The 23,104-nt window shown below is 50.4% G+C and overlaps 1 pseudogene; it reads left to right on the top strand.

Annotated features, from left to right (window-relative positions):
• Positions 1 to 1,034: 1,034 nt before the first annotated feature.
• LOC110342641 lies at positions 1,035 to 22,745 on the top strand (annotated as a pseudogene).
• Positions 22,746 to 23,104: the final 359 nt, after the last annotated feature.

Raw genomic sequence — 23,104 nt, 5'->3', positions numbered from 1 at the left:
TATCCAGGGAGTCCTCCCTAACCCTGACTGGTGTGGTTCCTGTTTATCCAGGGAGTCCTCCCTAACCCTGACTGGTGTGGTTCCTATTTATCCAGGGAGTCCTCCCTAACCCTGAGCACTGACTGGTGGGCTGCATGTCTTCCCAGCCAGAACTTTATTCTGGAAAGTCTCACTTCCACCTCTCTGTGAGGATCAAACGGAGTCCTGTGGCTATCATTTTAATGAGATTAGTTGATAACGTAGTGCACTAGTCCCTGGCAACGGGAACTTCTGAAATGCCCCCTGAGTCCCACCGTGCCTTTGCTCACTCATTTCTTCAGCAAATATTTACCTGGAGTCTTCCATATGCCAGTCGGAGGGTTAGATACATGGGGCGGAGTGGTGGGTAAGTCTGTCAGCTCCCTGCTCTGAGGACACTTGCACTCTAGAGAAGGACACAAAGGGAAAAGAGGGAACCTCGTGCCATGCGTTGGCAGAGATGGCATTGTGAAGAGGACAAAGAGGGAGCAGATGGTGGCAGAGAAAGACCCATCTAAGGAACAGAGGATTCCCAGTGGGGAGAGGACAGATCCAGGGAGGACACTCATTGAAGGAAAACGGCATGCCTCAAATCTTAGGGTGTGGTTGAACATGGACCTGGGGTAGAATTGGAACAGAGAAAAGGCCTGTTTTATAGAACACAAACCAGGGGCAGAGAGATAGGGAAATCACACCCAGTAGGCTGTGTGGACCATGACACAGAAGCTGAGTTTTGCCATAAGAAAGAGGAGGCCCCGGAGGTCTTGAGGAGGGAGAAGTGTGGTGTGGTGTGGCGTGGGACAAGGTCTCACAGCTGTGTGGCAGTGACCACAGGAAGGAACAAGCAGATGCGGGCACATGACTAGGGAGGCTGCTTTCAGAAGTAAGTGACAGACTCTCGGACCAGATGGTGGAAGGGACAAAGGAAGTAAAGGAGGAGAGCGGAGAATGACAGAGCTCTCCTCATCTCACTCCTGAGGCCCATCCCCTGCCCGATGCCTGGAGCATCATCCGTCATGGCCACCTCAGCGACTTCCCGCGTGAACAAAGGCATCAAGCAGATGTACACATCCCCGCTCTGACACAGGAACGTCCAAGCCGGGTGTGTCTGGGCTGATGACCCTGGAGAAGGCTGTGTTCAAGACCCACATCCTGGCTTCTGAAGGATGCACAAGAGTTGCCTGAGTGGAAATTAGATGGCGCTGGTACTTTTCAGTCTGAGGACTCCAGCAGTGACGCATACCCAACTCTTGTGCTGTGTTTTGGGACCCCCCTTTTGCAAAGATCTCCACAAGTTGGTGAAGTTTTCAAGTATAACCAGAAGCCTTCAAGGACCTGTAAATGGATAACAGACATGGTGAGCAACAAGCATCCTTGGTTTAGAATGGAACAAACTCTCATGGGAACAGATGGGGGTACCGTTTTGGTTGACCTCTCAAGGGCTTCCCTGGGCCCCCAAATTCATATTACTGTGGTGTAGACAAAGCCTACAGGAGGGATATTGTGAAGGCTCGCAACTGGGCCTGTTTGTAAGCCAGGTTCAAGATTGCAGGGACAAATGGTGAGGCCATGCCTGCCCAGAGGGATCCCAAATAGGAACGAATTCCAAATAGGGTCCTGTGAATGTGAATGTATCCACACTGGAGATCATCTCTGGGTGGCAGACTTCATCTTACACTGCGTATGTGAAAACTTAGAATGATAACAACCTTTGATCCCAACTTCATTCCTGGAGACTGGAATGGTGCAGGCTGCCACTCCAAAACGCCCAGGTTATGTGGGAGGAGAATGACCTGAAGTGCACTGAGGAAGCATTCAGAAGCCAAGTAAGCAGTACCATGTTCATGCCTGTGATCCCAAACAGTCCCTGGGCAGTGTCCGTGAAGCTGCCAACATCAACGCTTTTTGCTAGTTTTGCCAACCACAGAGCTAGCATCGGCACTCCCTGGACTGTCAACAGGAGAAAGGTCACCTTGAAGACTGCTGCCCTTCTACCCATTGCAATCCCTTTGCAGTGACAGAGGCCATCATTTTCCCAATGAGACTGAGGAGCCCTTCCAGTAAAAAATTGAACTGGCTGGCTTTTCATCCTATTCCGACCCTTCCCCCTCTCAGTTGTCCTAATAGTCTCCATTATAACTCAATGGCTGAACTCTCAAAGTCTTCTTTATTTCTAAGAAATAAAGAAAGGGAAGGAAGTAAAAGAATACCAAGTGGACCTCTGTCCTAGGAGTGAGTGCCTTCCAGGAGCCCCGAAGACCTATGTGTCTAGGCTTTTACTATTCACAAGTATATAATTTCATGGACACGCCCCAAGAGGTGGCCTGGTTTGACTGTGGTTTTCAGAGCAGCATCCTGCAGAGATGAAACCTCATTGTGGGGACAATAGACTCTGGCCGGAAACCCACTCCTCCATCAGCCTGGGAGACAATGTTTACTGAAAACATGTTTACTGAAAACAATCCAGTGCCATAAGTTCCTGATAAGGGCTCTATAAGGGCTGGCTCACTGAAACACCCTGACTTTGATCTTCCCATGGCTAGCTACTTCTTTCTGCCCCCTGCAGTCACTGATTCTGGTGTCAGGGATTTAACCACCAGCCAGGAGGAGAAACAGAGATGTGTGTGCCTGTGTGAATGTATGTATGACAGAAGCTTTTCTTAAGGGAAGCGTTTCTTGGGGAGCATAAAGATTTCTTAATGCAACCGACTGGTCTCTGTGTCATCAATCCTGACACCCTCGCCACATTCTCAGATACAGGCTGTGCAGCGGGCGTGGCACCTCATGATGCCTCCCCATCCCAAACCTCAAAACCAGTTTTTTCCTGCAGTAGGTAGTCACATCAGAATACCACTTCATGTGACAAGGGATATGGTGATTTACCTGTCACTGAACAGGACAAAAAGAATTAGAGTGGAGGGGAATGGATAGAGTTGCAGGTTCTGCCACTAGCTTTGGGACACACTGCATTATGAAAGGTAAGCCCACTGTTATCTTGAGGTCTTTCAAAGTGGAAGCGATAGGGGACAGAGAGATGGCTCAGCAGTTAACAGTGCGTCCTGCACAATCATGAGGACCAGAGGTCGGATCCTGGTACTCATATTACAAGCTGGACATTCCATATACTCTGGTGTGGAGACCAGCTCCAAGGGGAGCCAAAGACAGGAGGTTGCCAGGGTTGTCTGACTTCTAGTCTAGCCAAGAAAACACCAGGCCACAGTTCCAGGAGAGACCTCGCCTCAAAGGAAAAGGTGGAGAATAATGGAGGAGGATGCCTTCTTCTGGCCTCTGTGTATGAGGCACCAGCTAGGTGTCCATAAACTCATAGAACACACGCGAGCGCACACACACACACACACACACACACACATACAAATAAATCATCTCAAAAAGTGAAGGAGGTTAAAAAAGCAGTGTAACCATGTAAGAAGCTAAAGTGATACAGTCTTTTTAGAGTTGTCTTTAAAGATGGGGGAAGGAGCCACAAGTCCAGGCATGGGATTCGTGGGGGAAGTGAGGGAGTAGAATCTGGAAAAGGTCAGGATACAGACTCTGCAGTAGAATCTTTAGAAGCAATGAAGCACTTCAGACTTCATGACTCTCACCAGTGTGAAACTGCAGATGTCATGACTCTCACCAGTGTGACAGGAGCTCCAGGGAAGAGGGCCCGGGAACTCATGGGTATGGAGAGTATGAGAGAGGCTTCCCTGACACCCCTACTGCTCACTTTCAACAGTTGCTCCATGAAAACCCAATTGCATATTGTTAGCCACCTGGAAAATGTAAACCAAAAGCAACAATGAGATTTTACCTCTTCCCAGTCAGAATGGCTATTAACAAAATACAAGCTAAAGCAAATACTGGAAGTATGCTGCAAAAAAAGGAACCAATATCCACCTTTGCTGGGAGGTAACCTGGTGTGGCGTGGAAAATCAGTATGGTGGGTCCTCAAAAGCCTGAACCCAGAACTCCGAAGAGCCAGCTAAGTCACTTCCAGGTGTATAGTCACCACACTACAGAGATAATTGCAAATTCGTGTTTATTGATCCACTACTCATAACAGACAAAGTATGGATTTGGTAGGGGATCTGAAAAAGAATGGCTTTCCAACCCCAGTCTTTCATTAAGGGACAACAATTCATGGACAGTTCAATCCTGACCACAGCCACTGTGACATATGCTTGGCTACTTCTACTGAGGGCACACACCTGGCACTTGGACTATACATGCAGCCCGATACTCCATTGGGTACAAATAGCAAACAGGATCTTCCATAGGTCACGCAAGATTGGATGTGGGCAAGGAACATCTCCATTCAAGCGTTCACTTCAAAGATCATACAGCCAGCCCTAGGATTTCCTCCTTCCAGAGCACTTCCTCAAAATAGAATTTGAGAGCAGCCAGCCAAAAAAAAAAAAAAAAAAAAAAAAAAAAGAAGAAGAAGAAGCACCACATATCACACTTTCCCCCCCAGAGGCTCACCTCTGACTCAGCCTTCAACAAAAGCTGCACCTCACAGCTGGGCCAGCCCGTTCCCTCCAGCTTCCAGTCTTGCTTCTGTAACCGTGGACCTTTAAGTGAGCTCACTTCATTAAAAGCTGACTTGGAAGTTGCCTGCTCTTTGCCTGGGAAGGCATCCTCATCTCGACTACCTCACCCAAGGACAGAGGCATTGTTCCGGTTTGTCAGTAACAAGAGCTGTTAGATGCAGCTAACAGATGAATGACTCCCGAAGCTGTCGTGTGCAGACACAATGGGATAGTCAGCCATGGAGAATGAGATTCTGTCACTTGCAACGGAAAGGATGGAGCTGGGGGATGGTGTGCTAAGTGAAGTGATCGAGGCACAGAAAGTTGAGCACCCCAAGTTCTTACTCCCACGCGGAGACAAGGACCTGAAATGGGTAGACAGTTACTAGAGTCTGGGAAGGTGTTGGGCTGGAGGTATCAATGCAAGGCTTGTGTCAACATGTCCCTGAGTGCCCTGTCCATTCATACAACGAACATATGTAAATTATTACAGTCACAGCACATTGCAACGAGGCTGCAGGCCAGGCCTCCTGGACAGCTGCACAGGGCTGTAGGAAGGCCTCCAAGGAACTTGTCCCACCACGGAGCTCTTGCTTCTCAATCAGTAGGTGCTGCACAGGCAAGCGGGGGTTCCATGCTCCCCCCAAACCACCGCCTGTCAGAAGCTCAACTCAGCTGTACAATGAATATGGCCTCCTTGATGCCACAGACAAATGCGGGCCCCTTAGCTGGGGCCACACCTCAGCAGCACCCTAAGGGAAGCAGAACCTTCCCCACAGCAGACAATGCCCACTTGGTGAGAAACCAAGCTAGCTCCAGGGAAGTCTTGGTGAGCCAGGAGATACGCTGGGACAGGACCAGACAGTGCAGAGGTTCCTTCATCTTGTATTCTTGCTGAGGTCATTTTAGGTTTAACTAGAATTAGATCTGGATGGAGGATCCTGTGGAAAATCACCTAACTCTGATGTAGGAACCTGAGGTCAAGATGCCCTAGCTAACTTAACTTCTGTTAAAATGCCTGCCTGAGCAAACCTCCCCATGCTGCTGCCGGGCAATATACCAGGATGTGGGTCTTGCCTTTAAGAACCTCTTACCCTAAACTCTCAGAGCTTCATTTAGGCCCCAGATACCTGACTGTAGTCCCAGCCGGCATGAATGAAGACTTTCAATTGGCTGTAAACTGTGACAGAGTGGTCATCTCTAGTGGGTTCCCTGTAACACCTCGAGGCATTTGAAGGTGAGTGTGCCCTGTGGAGAAATGCAGGTGAACATGGGGGGGGGGTCTGTGACCCTCGCACAAGGTGGGTATCCCTGTATCCCTGCTCACCCCAGGCCTTTCTCTATACTTCATGCTGGGCTTGTCACTCCCTCGTTTGACTGAGCTTTAGCTAGCTAGTGCTGGGAGCCTTAAAAGGGGGGGAGCTTATGGGGAAGCCGCAACTAAACCCTGTCTGATATGGCCTCGTGTCTCTGCTGCTTTCATCCAATGGCATTTAAGGCTCATTAAATTTTGAATCCTGTGTCACCTGCCTTAGGCTCAAAATAGTTCTGTGTGCCTTTTGTCTCCCAACTCTATTTTCATGGAAATTGTCTCCATTCACCTCTCGTTCCCTTCTTCCTGCTAGCGATAGCAGATCTTTAATAATCTCCAATGCAGAGTTACTCACTCTGTGAACCTGTCGCCTGGGGGAATACACTGGACCTTGACGGGTGTAAACAGTTGATGGCAGAGATGGGAGGCACGGTATTAGAACACACCTCCCTCCGGCTTCCGCCTGCTCTGGCTGTGTGTTGGGACCCGTGGCTGATCACCTAAGAAAGCACCACTGGTAGCTTTACCACAGCCACCTCGTCACAGCACTCAAGTCACCCCAGAAAATTCCGGAGTCTAACTCAGGAGAAGCACATGCCTTTTTTTTTTTTTTTTTTTTTTTTGGTTTTACGAGACAGGGTTTCTCTGTATTGTTTTGGAGGCTGTCGGTCCAGCCTGGCCTCGAACTCACAGAGATCCACCTGCTTCTGCCTCCCGAGTTCTGGGATTAAAGGCGTGCGCCACCAACGCCCGGCAGCACATGCCTCTTGTAAGGCAGCCGGGCGCCAGCCCTATAAGTCTGACATGACGCTGGACGCATGACAGTTACTGACCTGAGTGCTTCTGACTGGATGATGTCAGGACTGCCGTCTTTACACCAGGAGACTGAGCACAGAGAAGCTAAGTAACGGCCCATCATCACAGAGCAAATAAGCTGTGTAGCTTGGCTTCAGACCCAGGCCATCCAGAGTTGGAGGCTGTATCCTAGTCACTCTTGGGAGTGTTCTCCCTCACTCCAACTGAGGGCTCCCTCACAGCATGCCTGGCTGGCCACCATCACCAAGTTTCTGGGCTAGTTTTGTTTGTTTCCAGGAACATTATCGATCTGAATGTGTATATGAAATGTGCAAATGTTTTAAATTGACCAATGGAAACCATCACAAAATATCACATGAGTGGGGATTGGTATCCGTGCCACATCTCTGAGACCTCTGATTTCGACTAACCCTTTAAAGAAAATGAAGAACCTCAACTTTAACCTTTCCAGATTAGCAGAAAGCATCCTTCAGAGGCAGACACAGGGCCCAAAGAGCAGGTGGCATTCAGTCCCAGGATCCAGACTGTGGCAACCTGAATGTCACCCTGCAGATAGAGCAGGCAGCTTCCCCAGGTGGGACCCCACAGCTGCCTTAAAGAAGTGTTTGAGGGAGATTGCTCTGTGGCTGGGGGATACCTGCCCTGCCATAATTCAGTGCAGCAAGTGTAGCGAGCGGAACAGGAAATGTCAGCTCTCATTAGCCTGCTTATAAATCTGCTGCAGTGAGGAGAGGGATCGTGGGACGACGGGAAAATGCCAGGAAGTGGAAACATATGCTGTTCACACAAAAAAAGCATTTCCACAATGGGTGTTCTTCGCCGGCGTGAGGCACCTGGAACGGGGGGGGGGGGGGGGGTGGCATTGTTGCACCCCCTGTAGCTGCCTCCTCCTCCCTTTCCTCCCCGCCTCTTCTAAAGCAGGAAGCTGAGACTTCATCATCCCTGGTAGGAGGGTCTGCTAAGTGTTCGCTGACACAGCTGAACAGTCACAGAATGTCATAAAGAGTAAATGACTTGGTAATGCAAAACAGTAATTAGGATGTGGTGCGTGTTGGTGCTATTTACATATTTTAACACCCTGATATTAACGAGTCTTCCCTTAGTACACAAATGAGCCAGCCTTTATGCAGTTCATCCCCGATGGCCCCAACAGGCAGGCCTCAGAAGAAGCAAGGCCCACTCCCTCTTCTCTCCTCACTTAGTATGGCATTCCTGGAAGGTCCCTGGGGGAGGGTGGTGAGGTGGGCAGTGCAATCCCTTCCTCAGGATGTGAGGCATGGCTGTCACTGCAGGGAACTGGGGTGAAGAGCAGTCTGCACTGCTGGCTGTTTAGTGGGTGAGGACAATGGTCTGTTGCTAAATGTGTATCAAGAAGCTCCTAAGAGGATAGATGGGTGGATGCAGACAGACAGACAGACAGATAGATAGACAAACCGGCTTGGGAAGAGGTGCACACGTTGCCCCCAGGGTCCATTCTGTCCTAGGCACCTTTAATTAGGTTGTAGGTCACTATTGATTTGGCCTCAGCCACTGCCTTAACTCCTGTCTGCACACAAAGAGAGAAGACAGGGCTGCCCCTCAAGAACTATTCTTTGTGGCAGACATTTTCCAAGTTGCCAGGACCCAGATCTTTCGTTGTGCAAGAGCATCTGACTGAAGAGCTGGCAAGAGATCAGAGTATCAACTGCCCTCGGCAAGCAAATGGGAAGACTGAGGCCCAGAGAGGGGAGTGGTCTGCACAAGCACGCACAGCAGTCTGGCTAGTCTGGGACCTGGAACTCAATTCTTATTTCTAACAAAATGCTTTCTGCACCATGGCCCTTTCCTGGGCATCTCTTCCTGATTTTCGCCCAACAGATGGTTCTTCATACCTGCAGATTTCTCCCCCTTCCTGCCCTCTGTGTGTGTGTGTGTGTGTGTGTGTGTGTGTGTGTGTGTGTATGTATGTGTGCATCTGTGTGTGTCTGTGTATGTGTGTGTGTGTGTGTGTGCGTGTGTGTGTTGGAAGGCAGGCCAGCAGGCTTCCAAAGCCCTGCGTGGTATGGTGATGGTAGTTGCCAGGTAACAGGAAGACATCATGGCAGGGAGCCTGCCTTGGCAGATATGGACAAATGGGCGCAGCAGGGAATGGAAGAAAGAATGGTGCTGCCTGGTATGAGGGTCCTGGGTCAGAAACGCGAGATCACCCTGAGGAGACAGGAGAGACATTACAGCTCAAAGGAACCTTGAAGAAGTGACAGCCCGTGCCCTGTGTACATAGTAGGAAAACTAAGCCCACAAACTGACATGCTGAAGTACAGCCATCCCATCAGCTGCTGGCAGAGCCAGGGCTGCTGGAAGTGAAGGTGTAGGACCTGGGATTCCCACTGAACCCCACTGGGCGTGACGGCAGCCTCCTGGGGCAGAAGCAGCCCAAGTGCAGAGGGTGACCAGCAACCTCTATGGCCATGTCTGCAGAGAGTTCTGTGGAGCTGGCGCTACTTACCGGAGCCCCTCCTTCACCATCAAGCAGCCTGGGGAAGAGCCACAGAGGGACAGAGAAACCCATGAGGAGGAATGAGGCTGACGTCACGGGGTCACTCGGTGGAACAGATGGCGCGCAGATATTGGTTTTAACTCACACATGGTTGAGCAAATAATGTTTAAGTTTTTCTTGCCAGCCTGGGGAGCCAAGCAGATCGCGCAGGGTAGAGGTACCTCCACCTCCTGCCCGCTTCATCTGCTGTTCCCGGGGTTTTCATTTCCTACCCTGTTCGTGCTTTAGAGCATGGCTGGCTGGTCAGGAAGCCGGTGCCCTCGGAGGCAGGAGTGTGTGCAGAAAGCAGAGGGAGGGGGTGGGTGGGGAGCCGGCTGGCACTGTCGGGCATTATTTCAGTGTGTGCTTGGGTGGCAGCTGCCAGGCAAAGTCATGGTCAAGGGTGCCACAGGCACCTTGCCTAGAGAGCTGGTGGAATTTTAATCCTTGATAACAAAAAGCCTCATAAGACAATACACCCCCTTGGTCTGCCTGTCAGTAAGATCACTTATTGGTTGGTCCACTGATCAAAGTCCTGAACACAGATAAACAAAGGAGGTGCCAGGCTCCTGAGCATTGATCCTGACTTGGCATCATCGTTTCAAGTGCTTTGTTACAGCATTATGGTTAACCAGTGCCATGCCAGCAATAGCCCAAGATGGAGGCTAAATGATCCATTCCAGGCTAGGGACAAAGCCATGGAGAGTTCTGAGCTGAACCTTTAAAGAATACATTAAGATACAAGTTAGAAAAAGCTAATTATTTCCACAAGTTTGTATGGAACACAGGCCTGGGTTAAGAAGGAAGCATCTGTTGGCTGGGGCTCCACTCCTCAGACCTGTCCTCGGAAGGGTCCAGCTGTCAACATCCAAGGCCTTGCAGCCCCCTCACATGAAGAACAGCTGTAGTTTCTAGCATGAGGACCAATGCACTCCCATAAAGCCTCATTGCTGAGCACTGAAACCCAGACAGAACATCATTTTCCGATGTCACAAAATAGGACTTCTCTCTTTTTTTCAACAATTTGTTTTCATTACTTTATGCATCTGCATCTGTGTAGCGTATGTGTGCTTGGTGCCTGAGGAGGAGGTGAGCCTCAGTGCAGGTACTGGGAATCAAACCCATGTCTTTCATAACAATAAGAGACGCGCCCTTAACCAGTAAGAAGAAGCCAACTCACCAGCCTTCTTTTTTTCACCTTTAAACATGTAGAAACCATTCTGACCTCTTGGTTCATACAAAGCTAGAGAGAAGGCTGGATTTGATCTTGGGCCACGGGTGACCACTGCAGAAGAACAACAGAAGCAGGGAGCTCAGAGTGACGGCTGATGCCTAGATACAGTCTCTGGGGACAGGGACACAATCCTGAGCACACAGATTTAGGTACAGTGACAGGATGCCTGGTGAGGAGGTAAAAATCTGACTTGAAATCGGCATGAACAGATAAAAAATCAAGTATCCCGAAGCCTACACAGATCAACAACCCTGAAACCCAGGACCAGTCAGAACAGAAAGACAGCGGTGGGTCTAAAGCTCGGTAGAGGAGAGGAACTGTCTAGAAGAGAGAAGGCCCGTCCAGGAGCATGTACAATGAAAGCATGGCTTCACATGGAACCTACAAGTGATTAATTCCCTATCTGTGGAACTGACCTTGGTTTGATTGAAGGGAAATATTTGAAAAGGGATTCGCTGTGTAAATACCTTTTGTGATTCCTTTTAACATGTAGGGACAAAAGCAGGGAGTGCATCAATGCGCGCGGAAATGCCAACCCTCGGGCTTTATTATCTCCCGAGTGTAATGAGTCTGTCTTCTCAAAGGACAGGGTGGGAGCTTCTGTGCCGTGGAATTCCATGCACAGTGCGTGCTTTCTCCCGTGCTTGCAAGGAGCTGTTTCCTAATCACTAGGCAACCGCAGCCCTCCTTGTACTGAGTCCCCTGACATCTGTCTTTGGGGGGTCACCAAAGCAGAGTCATGGAGGAGACCGAACAAAAGGTGAAGGTCCAAGTGGGGAGTCTGGAGGTTGATGTCAGGACAGGGGTGGCGCGGACCCTGGTGCCTTCTCTGTGGGTCACCGCACTGACCAGCTGCTTTTGTGGACATGAGAATTCAATGAGACAAAACTTGTATAGAGTCAGGTACAGCGTGGAAACTGAGGCAGATGCATCTAGAGTTCAATACCAACCCGAACTTATAGCAAGACCTTGTTACACACACACACACACACACACACACACACACACACACACACACACACACACACGTGTTTAAAAAAAAGCTGCTCTCGTATTGCTGGGCAGATGAGTGAATTTGTCCACATAAGAATCTTGATTCTGAGCTGGGAAATGTGGGACCCATCTCTTCCTGACATAGCCCTCATGCCCGGTACAAATCCCACATACTACACCACATGCACAACATCTGTATATGGATACTCACTTCCACGTAACACGTGAAACGCGCACAACAAAACATAGATAGATCCCACTGGGCATGCATGCAACCCAGGAGCACACCAGCACCCTGCACATGTGAGGTGCTGCAGGGTGGCCCACAGGCTCTTGTCGTCCGAGTGTCCACAGCCACCCCGGCTTCACTGGAGAGGCATCATTTGCCCGGCGCAATTTCTTTGCCATTCTGCAGCAGGTGCCAGCCGCCTAATTTCAATCAATTAACTTCTACTTAAAAACATTAAGTCTCTTAATGCCGCTGCACTAGGGCAATTGTATAGTAAATTGTGAATGTAAAGGAGACATATCACTCAAATTTGCCTTCCTGAGGAACAAAGCCCCCATTAGGGTAGCGTTGTCTCAGGGGCTTCAGGCATCAAGCCCTGCAAAAGCAGAGAACATTTATCTCAGAGCCTGGGGGTGGGGGTTCAGTACGACTTTCTGGGCAGCAGAGTGGGCTTGGCCAGGTGGAGGGAGGTAAGGTGGATTGGGAAAGGAGGCCCCAGAGAGACAAAGGAGAGTGTGGGGGTGTGTGGGGGGGCTTGAGATGACATAGGTGGGACTTGTTTCGAGAGAGTGGGAGGGGATGCCAATAGAAATCTCGCGAGAAGGGCTGCATGGAGGCCCGGAGGGACTCAGTTCACCAGTCCACTGTCTCCAGACAGGACCTGGCCCCAGGCTGGGACAGTAAATGGATCTTTATCTCATTGTCTCACCTACTCTGTTGGTGCCTTACTCATGGGCTGGTCACACTGGACTTGGGGATATCCTGGGCTCATGCTCACCCCTCTCCTGCCTCAGGGCTATCTGCGCCTACTGTTCACTGCACCATTTAGTCAGCTGACTCTTCACCAGCCAAGACCCACTCAGTCCTCTAGGGAGTCTGTACCCAACTCCCTGTATCATCATCTCACTCCTTATCTACGGCTAAAAGTTCACATCCCATCTGTCTGTTCGCTGTAAACCCCCAGTGTCTGAAACAGTACCCTGCACATAGTAGGTGTCATCCATGTTTGCTGGCATACACTTCTTTAATCAGGTGTCTGTGTCTGAAGTGAAAACCATCCTCCCACTTCCTGTCCTCATTGCTGAGAACTTCTCTTAATGCTTCTCATGTCTTCTGGTTCTGATGGAATGGACCTTGCTTTGGTCCTTGAACACATGCTGCCTGTGCCTGTCTGAGCCTGCCTGCACCTGTCTGAGCCTGCCTGTGCCTGTCTGAGCCTGTCTGAGCCTGCCTGCGCCTGTCTGAGCCTGTCTGCACCTGTCTGAACCTGCCTGTGCCTGTCTGAGCCTGCCTGCGCCTGTCTGAGCCTGCCTGCGCCTGTCTGAATCTGCCTGTGCCTGCCTGAGCCTGCCTGTGCCTGTCTGAGCCTGCCTGTGCCTGCCTGTGCCTGTCTGAGCCTGCCTGTGCCTGTCTGAGCCTGCCTGCACCTGTCTGAACCTGCCTGTGCCTGTCTGCATGCCAATCAATCCTGTACCACTACCCACAAGGCACCCTCTAGTATACACCTTCAGGCTCCTGTTTCTCCTAGGACACTTTCCCTGACCTCTACACCCTTCAGGAACAATTTCTTCTTCAAAGCCTCAGTGACTTGAACACTTCTCTAAGATGCTCCCAAGTCAGCTGGTCTCTAGAATTCCCTAGAATCCCCCTCAGGAGCCCTGATCCTGCAGCTTTCCAGATCTGGGAAGCCGGAATGGGTTCTGCATGAGGTCTAAGCATGACTGATGATGGTTTGAGCCAGAAGCAGAGGTGGGCGTGATGACCGGAGCTGGGTAGATGGACATGGGCCGCAGATTCTTAGCCCTTACTAACATGGCTTCCTTAAGCAAACCAGGCTTTATTTCTGCACCACAGTGGAGGAGTAATTAGAATCCATTTCCCAGGACTGTGGGGAAGAGGTAGAGCCATGGAGGACTGGGCTTGGCTTGGCCTCGAAGGCAGTAAGTGCTCAGTGGATGAGAATATATTTTCTGTAGCTAAAACAACGCTTTTCCAAAGAGTCATGGGGTGCCCCCACCCTTTCCTTCTCTGTGCCTGACTCAGCAGCAGCAAGGGGCTGCCCTGTTCTCGCCTCTCAACCTCCCCTCTTCCCACTCACTCCTCCATGCCTGACCCAGGTTGGGGGTCTGTGCAGGCAGCTGCGGAAGTGTGTGTCCCACCTGCATTCCCTCACAGGCCTACCCCCACGCATCCTGCCAATCAGGCCACACGGCAGTCCTCCCTGCCTGAGGATCCTGGCTGTGCGGCAGCCTCACAGCACACGCAGGGCTCACACATGCTCACCTGGTAGCCTGGCACGCAGGTCTGTGGCCTGCCATGGCCAAGTGCCCACTCCCGGGCACAGTAAGGCCAGTGTGTAGCCCAGCAGATGGCAGAAGGTGGGGGCCAGGAGGGGGCCAGAGCTCCTGCTGGTGCTGGAGGTGAGGGCTAGGTGGAGGGAAGGAAGCTTGGCAGGCAGGCAAGAGATGCGGTAATGATTTGCCTGTGGAGTCCTGTACTGTGGGTCCTGGATGGGCTTTCCCCCAGCCCTAGACATGATAGCGAGGCTTTCAAAGGCTGAACTGATGCTAGCAGGGGAAGATGACTCTCAGATTGAGACTGCAGGGATGTTATCTTCTGCTTCCAGGCCTGAAATCCATGTCCACCCCAAATAGACCCCATCCAATTCCACATGCATCTGGCTGTTCCTGGAGCCGTTGGAAAGGCAAATGGAAACCCACAGCTCTAGGGGCTGGTCCCAGCCCTGCCATAGGACCAGCTTGCTTCCTCCCATCAGAGGCTGATGCACGGGGGTGAGAGGGACAGTTACAGTGGTGGCTTTGTGGTAATGGTTAAGATAATTCACAGAAGCCGGGCGGTGGTGGCACAAGCCTTTTATCCCAGCACTCGGGAGGCAGAGGCAGGAGGATCTCTGTGAGTTCGAGGCCACCCTGGTCTACAGAGCTAGTTCCAGGACAGCCTCCAAAACAATACAGAGAAACCCTGTCTCAAAAAACCAAAAAAAAAAAAAAAAAAGATAATTCACAGATGGCCTTAAACCAACTGCAGGGTGCTTGGAAAATAAATGGTGAGATCAGCCGTGGGCCTTTAAGGGAGCCAGGCAATACAAAGGTCTGAGTGGCCCTCAGAGACAGGAAAAAGGGATCAAAATGAGCAGAGCTTGGGGAGTTCAATGATGAAGGAGAGAATTCTTGTGGCCGGTTAAGCTGATCTCCCAATCCCCAGCCGTGGAGCTGTTGGAAAGTCTGGGCCCTGGAAGAATGGGGCAAGAAGGGTTCTCAGCCTCAGACCCCAAGGTAGGCATGAGAACACAGCCCAGCTCTCAGGAATCCTAAGATGTTTCACAGCTGTTATCACCCCCAAGGGACTGCAGAAATCAGAAACTACTGTCCTAGTGTAAGACATAGCCAGTGCTCAGAGCTGAGATCGATGTATGCTACTCTTATGTTGGCCCCAAGAACTGTCTACTGAGCCGGGCGGTGGTGGTGCACGCCTTTAATCCCAGCACTCAGGAGGCAGAGGCAGGTGGATCTCTGTGAGTTTGAGGCCAGGCTGGACCGACCGCCTCCATAAAAAAAAATACAGAGAAATCCTGTGTCTCGTAAAACCAAAAAGAAAAAAAAAAAGAACTCTCTACTGCATTAGGAAGGGTGGATATGCTACAAGTTTCCCTCCACTGGTTAAAACAATAGTAACAATGGAGCCCAAGTTATATTGGATTCTCAAGATCACCTGGTTTGAAGTTTGAACACAGACTCAAAGATCCTCATTGACCTCCCCATCCCCCCACAGTGAGGCTGTTCTTGGACATGGCTCACCGTCACCAGCCCCTACCACAGGCAGGCGAGGACTGGCACCCAGCACCCTACTCCACACCTCTCCAGGGTCCGTAGAGGAGAGAGGGCGGAGACTAGGGCTCCTTCCCACCCAATATCTGCCTCTTCTCTGGTGTGGTCCCTGGTTCTCTTGCTGACACCTGAGAACCTACAGGGCAGAATTCTTTAATATGGCTCATGGTTTCAGAGATCTCCGTTCATGGTCAGCTGGCTCCATCTAGTCGGACAGAGCCCCGTGGCGGTGGGAACCTGTGGTGGGTATCCCTGTTCACTTCCTGGCAGACACAGAGCAGATTGGAAGGGATGTTGGAGTCTGTGTAAGGTTCTGTGTCCCTTTTTGAATTCCCATGCACTGTCAGCTCATGGGATGGCAATGACCGCCTTCAGGATGGATCCAGCCCCTGTTAATGCTCTGTGGAAAGGCCCTTGCGGACACACTTAGAGGTGTGTCTGTCCTTCGTCTCCCAGGTGATTATAAGTCCAGCCACACTGACAATCAAAGCCTACCATCCCCCTGTCCCGTCTACCTTGTAGACGGTCTGCAGCGTCTCATGGTTAACTCATCCGCTGGCTCTCTATTGCTGCCTTCCCCGGCAACCCCCACCTGGAGTGCCTCAACTACACTTCTTTGTGCCTTAGAGCAGCAGGAACCTTGCAGGTTCGTATGTTCCCTTGCCTTCTGGCTGCCTACATGAGACACGAGGCCAGCCCTGGGGTGGAGGGCCTCCCTGGATGCTTTTTCCAGCATCTGGCCAGAGTCCTTCTTGAGACGCTTAAGGAACAGAGATAGCAGAGGTGGGGCACTCCACCTGTGGCCCAGCTCAGGCTCCCCAGAGACAGAAAGGAACCTTCTAGAAGGCAGTTGCCAGCCCTGCTGCTTCCTGCCTTCTCTGACAACAATAGAGCACATGCTGGGTCAGTGTGACCTACCATGACAGCAAGCTCTCTTCCAATTTCAATTGTCATTGAATTTCTGTTTGTCCTCGGCAGGGTGCCCCTAACTCCAGGAACAAAGTCCCCCAATGGCCATGGCACTGCCTGAGCCAACAGGAAGCCCCCCCCACTGATGTTTCCAAGGTCTACCTCTATCCCCAGGCTCCGAATTACACACCTGCCTCTTTGGAAGCAGAACAAGGGGTCTTTAGAGATGTAGGAGTCACAGAGAGAGGGCTTCCTTACTCTCCCAAGTGTCCTACCCCCACAGCAAGACAAGTCTGGTGTGGGCAGCATGGGCCTGCCTGCTCTTACTGTATCCACGTTCCCTAGTCACGGCTGCCCTGAGTCTCTGGCCCTGGAACCACATTTTCTCTATTCCGAATGCTCTCTGCTTCCTTTGATTCTCTTCCCTCCACGGCCCGTCTCTGTTTCAGAATAGTCCTGCTATAAAGCATAGGTCTAGCGACTGGTGTGTGATAGCGGAGGTGTCATTTAACCTCAGTTTTCCTTACGGTTAAGTGGAAATAGTAACTCCTATCTAGCTCACAGGCCTGTGGTGACTTCACGACACAGAAAAGGAACCTACCACATTTCTGCGGTTGTTGCTGCTACTTTCAAGGAAGGAACGGGTATTTACTAAAATAAATTAACCCCCAGATCCCAGTGGCCAAGACAGCAAAGGCACACTTCTTGACCACACCCCTGCCCCTTGCTGGTGTATTTTCATGATGACTGGGAGATCCTGGTCCCTTCTACAACCTCAGGATATCATTTACTCATTTGGTGGAAGAAGAAGAAAAATGTGAAAGAGGAGCCAGGTGTGGACTACCTATCACACCCACCCTTATCCCATTTCCTGAAGCTTTGTCACATAGGCTTGTCTAACTAGGGAGAATTCTGGGAAATGTAGTCCAGCTGCTTTTTGAGGCCGGGAGATGGATAATGTCTTACAGTTTATTACTGTCAGCCCCATCCCTTCTGAAAAAAATAAATAAATAAGAATAAAAACAAAGCTGTCTTTGCTCATGGCGTCCAGAAAGTGAAAGACAGTCCTGCTATCTCTTTCAAAGGCCCCAGGGACCTCACTGTCTCCCACTAGGCCACAACTCCTCAAGGTTCCACCACCTCCCAATAGTGCCCCAGGCAGGCATAGGGCTAAGGACTTCTGAGGGCTATTCCAGATCCAGTTTAGGGAGATGTTTGGGCCTGGTAGGGACTGTGGTAAATGTGGGAACTGACTGAAAAGGCAGCAGCTACTCCAATCCTAGCCAGCAGGCTGAAGAGAGGAGGAGAGCTGTTGTTCAGGAGGCCGGCTGAAGGCGGGTGGGTAGGGGTTCCTCTCACTGTCATTCTCGGTTATTAGTTGTCCACTGATCGCTTGAGGCCACCCAGATTACCAAGGACCACGGGCTTTGCTCAACCTACTGGCTGAAGCACTGTTAGTCACCAAGTCCCTCCCAGACAGACCCAGAATAGTTTGACTAGACGTCTAGGCGTCCAGAGACTCACAGCCTGTCAGGTTGCTACAGGAGTTAACCACCTCAAAGACTTTGCCTTCTAGTCCTCTGAAGATGGAGACGTTGCTTCAACCCAGTGTTCTGAACTCTAGTCTCCAGTCACCACCGTGACGCCCCCCCCCCCCGCCCCGCCCCGTTAGTTCCCTGCCGTCCTCAGCCATGAGGTGAGTGAACTCAATCCCATGACCATGTGGTCTACTCCCACTTAGCAGTTCCTGCCTCGGAACCAGTTACCAGACACATCGCTACGACTTTATCGAGTAATTTGTACAAAACCTCCAAGAATAATTTATTCACCCAGCGGTGTGAGACGAGGGCAAAAATCAATAGCACAGTGTCTCAGTCATTTTTAATTTTCTAAACCATGAAGATTTCATATTCCGTTTCAGAGTACTTGCAGGCAACTCAGTCTGCCCTGGGTCTCTATGACCGACTTTCAAGAGGGCCTGAAGAAATTCACTCGGGGCTCCGAAAACCCTCATCTCCCCCCAGAAACTGCAGGAAGGGGGCCTCGGGAGGAGCCCACAGCCCCAGACTTCTCCTGACTGCTGGGAGAGGCTTTGAAAGGAAAGCAGTACTCTGTCTTCCAGCAGCCCCAAGTCACATCCGAAAGGAATCTAGAGCCCCTCCTCCCCAGTTCAGTGGCCACCTCTCCAGCAACCCAAAGCTGTGATAGCTCCTTCTCCTCCACCAAGATGGTGCACAGGCCACGCCTCCGTCAGCCCCCGTGCTGTCAGGAAGCAATGCACAGAAACATCTATCGTATGTCACCAAACCTGGAGAGGAAATTTGGCTGCTGTTTTCTGCCTCCAGCAGGCTAGGCGGCAGGCAAATGGAAAAAGGCCTCTCACCAAAGAGGCAAGGTTCAGCCCTCGTGCTCATGAGCAGGTTGGAGCAGGAGCCCTTTTAAGCCTCAGTGAATTCATCTGTACAGTGGGTCAGGCTTTATCTACTTGCCGAGTGGAGGTCAAGGTCTCATAAAACTAAGATCTCTGGGGTTGTGAGCAACAGAAATCAACTCTGGCTGCCTTGAGAAAAAACTTGGAAGTTTACAGTCCACAGCCTGGCACCAAGACCAGACAGGGCAGAGGCAGGCTATCCAGGGCAGAAGAAGGCTTGGACTTAACCAGTGGGTCTATCCTTTGATAGGTTTGCACAATTACGGCATTATTGTGAGGTGGTAAAAGAGGGAGGTAGCCTAAGTGGAGGACGCATCTCTACAGTCTGTATCTTGTCCTGGCCTTTCCCAGTGTTTCCTTTTCTCTCTTTCTGGGCAAACATGATATCTGCTTCTCTGAGTTAGCATGCCTTCCCCACCAGGAATGTGCTGAACGAGCCCTCTGAAACCATGAGCCAAAGAGAGTCTTTCTTGCTTTCAAGTGTTGGCATTGGGAATTTTGTCATGGAAATGAGAAAGGTACTTAATACAGCCACTGAGCCACAGCTGTTGCTCCCAAGGGAGGCTGCTGTGTGAGTCTAAGGCATCATTACTCTTTGGGAGATGAGAGAGAGCACCTTGAACAGCTCCAGGGTGGCTTCTGGCTCCTAACACAGAGAGGAAACCCCACAAGTTCAAGCTCTGGTGGGTGATTACACATTATTATGCGAAAAATCAGATTGCAAAATAGCACAAAGACAGCCATCCTATTGCAAGCAATGTAATGTGGATCTCAGAATGGCGCCCGCCAGGTGATTTACAGCAGTTGTCCCTAGGTGGCGAGATTATGGACTATTTTTATTCCCATCATTTTCTTATCTGCATTGTCTCAGTGTTCTCCAGTAAGCATGTATCACTGTGGTAATAAGATTTTAAGGTTTTATATATATATATATATATATATATATATATATATATATATATATATACAATACTAGCACCTGGCAATCACATAGTGCCTTGCCAGGTCTCACATATCTAATCTAATTTCCTATCGGTGAGGTCAGAAGGGCAGATATTTTTATCCCTGCCTCTAAGGAGCAGAAGCTGTGATATGACCAAGGTCTGAGAGCAACCCTGAGACCAGAACCCAGGCAAGGTTGCAGCTCTCAGCTCTGACGGCCTTGCTCCAGCCTGGAACAAGCCAGCTATGTGTGGCAATGCTAAAGAAGGATCCAGAAACGGAGTCTTTGCAGTGCCATAGGAACAAGACTGTAAAGAGAAGGGGGCCCTGAGGCTCGGCAGGTGGCCGCTAGTCACGGTGGTGGCCTTATGTAAAGGGAGCCCAGGGTGTAAGCTGCAAAATGTCACTAGGGAACGCAGCTACACTGTCACCTAAGTGGGGAAACATCAGAGACACCTTCCCCTTTGGTCCATCTGCCTTCTTAGGAAAGGCAGGCAGGAATGTCATCATCCTTCTCCAATTCCATGTTGTGGGGACTTTGAAACTATGCCCCTACCTCCTGGTCCAACATGCTCACAACAGTGGGCTCTCTCTTAAAGAGCCACTTCAGAGACACCAAACCAACAGTTGCTATCTTACTCCCGAATCGTCCTGAGGCAGTGTCTCCTAAAGATTCCAGGAAACAAGTCCAACTGCACTAATTAACTCCCAGAGACTTAGCAGCCCCGCCCCCCAACCCTGAAGCCACTCAGAGTTCTGAGCCATCCTGTGGCAGATGTGGGGAGGTAAGGTAGGAAAAGTTCAAGGCTTCATTCTGAAGGGATGCGCATAAGAGTAAGGCAGGAAAGCTCAAGTTCTGATGGGAGGCGCATGCTTATGAACGGGGGACAGAGCAGGTGCCTGATTGGCTGCTGTTTAGTTAGGAGCTGCTGTTTTGCAAACAAGAGAAAGCCACCACAAGCCCACTGGAGCAGAAAGGGCATTGTGGGAGAAGGATGGAGGCATCATCTCCAGTGACCAGGGCGTCACTGTTAGGTCTCAGGGCCAACTGGACTAGAACGCGGCACTCTTTCAAATCTCGTTTCCCCTTCTCATCCCGCCTCTCCTTCAGTACGTCTTGCTTTGCTTGTTGGCTTTATTCTTTCTTGCTGTAGAGCATCTTCTGCTGGGGCTCATGGTTCTTAGAGTCTTGGTTCCTGCCACCAGGGAAAAACTCAACTGCTCTCCTTAGACCCAGCGTTCAAAAAACATTCCAAGAAAGGGACATGAGCAGATGACCTGGAATCTGATGTTCAACCCTAGACCCGCCAGCAAAGCCAGGGTGGCTGAGTCTTAGAGAGACAGAGAGTCCAGAGAAGCAGCACTGTTTGTTTAGCTCGTATCACGTGTCTGAAAACCAACTTTCGTTCTGATCTCTGCAGATCAGAACCAAACCTTATGCCCTCACAACCTTATGCAGTGGCCATCACCATCCTCATTATCAAAGGGGAGGTCCAGACCCAGATGGCAAGTAAATTGCTGGAGTCATGTAGCCAGCGCCTGATGGGTGTAAATCCATTTCTGGTTCGCTTCAAAGCACATTTCCTTATTATGCCACATTGGGTCTTCATTTAGGAGACGTCTAAAGTAGTTAAACTTCGTGCAATCCTGGAAAGACACTGTCTAGCTGCTCCTTGGGATGGTCTTCCTCATCCTTAAGGAAGACTACAGGCAGCAAGAGAGTTGTGCACTAGGTACAAGGCCACAGCATCCTTGCGTGCTGACTCTTCTAAACTATGTGCTAAACATTTCACGGTGACCCTCCAGGCTGTCCTATGTGATTCCATAGCTGCTGGAGGTGGCCATTTACACTTAAATTAATTAAAATGGATGAACATCCTAAAACCAGTCACATTCCAAGTGCTCGTAATTCCATGTGGTGATTAGTTGTCGTGATGGGAAACCCAGATAGGAGACAGTTTAACAGCTACAGCAAGTTCTGTTGGTTGGCCCTGGCCCAGAAGCTCCAGACCACGTGACCCGAGTTTGCTTCCTGCTCTCCGTTCCATGCTCTGCAATACCTACCCGAGACCAAGTAGGATCTCGATAGTTAGGTGAACAAATGAATGACTGAAAGAATGAACATCTTCTCAGGTGAGCTAGACAACATTATATAATCAGATAGAACTTCCTGCAAAATGCACCAAGTGTAAGAGGCAGTGTGTGATGCCTCCCCTGAAGGCAGCACATGTTTAGGTATAGTTGGAGTAGGGCAGGGACAGAGCCACAGAATAGCCACCTGCCCTGGGGTCCTGTTCTTTCATCCTTTTGAACACCCAGCAACCTTAGAAAGAGAGATCACTAACCACATTTTATGGACAAGGAAATACAATTTTAAAAGGCTAAGCCAGCTGCTTTACAATCACATCGCAAGTACGTTTCAGAACCTCCTCTGTCCGTGCCATGCCATCCTTCAGCCAAGGCTGCCTAGCCGTGTTCCACCCTCCCCCAATTCCCACCCCATGCAGAAAGACCCCATGCTGTGCTTCTGGTCTGGCATAGTCTTCAGATTTGGGGTGAACCTGACTCTCTTCCTTCAAGCAGGCAGATGTCAATTCCCTTTCAGTTTCCCCGAGGCCAAGCAACTAAATCATCTATTTGCCAGTCAGCCACACCTGGCCCCAAGGTGAATCACCTCACAGGTCTGCCGCGCCTTGCAGGGGAAAATGATGACTCGTCTGCGCCCCCTTGTGGCCAGGTGAGGCATGGGCTGAGAGAAACAGCGCAGCCCTTTTGTGACTGCAACCCCCTGTGGTCTTGCTGGGCCATTCTGTTCCTCCAGCACAGGCAGCTTGCAGTGGTGATGAACTTGTCCTAGCGCCCTGTTTGCCGGGCCTTTTTGGCTCCTTACCTAGGTGTGCGCTCTCACCCAGATCACCTTTCCGTCGAGCACTCTCATCTTTCCGTTTCTAGAGTGCTGCTGTGTCTAACAGCTCGTTCCTTGCATGTTTATTGTCTATATTTGATTAAAGCATATTATATTATCAGGAGGTCCCCTCCCCCCAACAAAGGTCACTTTCCACAGGCTCAATTTAATTAACGAGTGCGGACTTCAAGATGAAGCGTAGAAACAAAAGGTCTCCCTTATCCAATCTGAGCCCAAATAAAAATCATATTAACGTTTCACCTTTTGTTTCCAGGTAAGAAAAGCCTTTGGTACATCCTATCAAAAGCTATTGAAATCACTCTGAAGGAAACAGAGAAAAGGAGGAGACAGTAGCATCCAGGAGCTGGGACCCACCCTCCTCCACCTAAAAGGAGAGAAAGAGGAAGAGAAATAAAAGGCAGG

This window comes from Mesocricetus auratus, unplaced genomic scaffold, assembly GCF_017639785.1.
Source record: "Mesocricetus auratus isolate SY011 unplaced genomic scaffold, BCM_Maur_2.0 Super-Scaffold_100045, whole genome shotgun sequence".
In the NCBI taxonomy this organism is placed as follows: Eukaryota; Metazoa; Chordata; class Mammalia; order Rodentia; family Cricetidae; genus Mesocricetus; species Mesocricetus auratus.
This window is presented reverse-complemented; position numbering and strand designations above follow the sequence as displayed.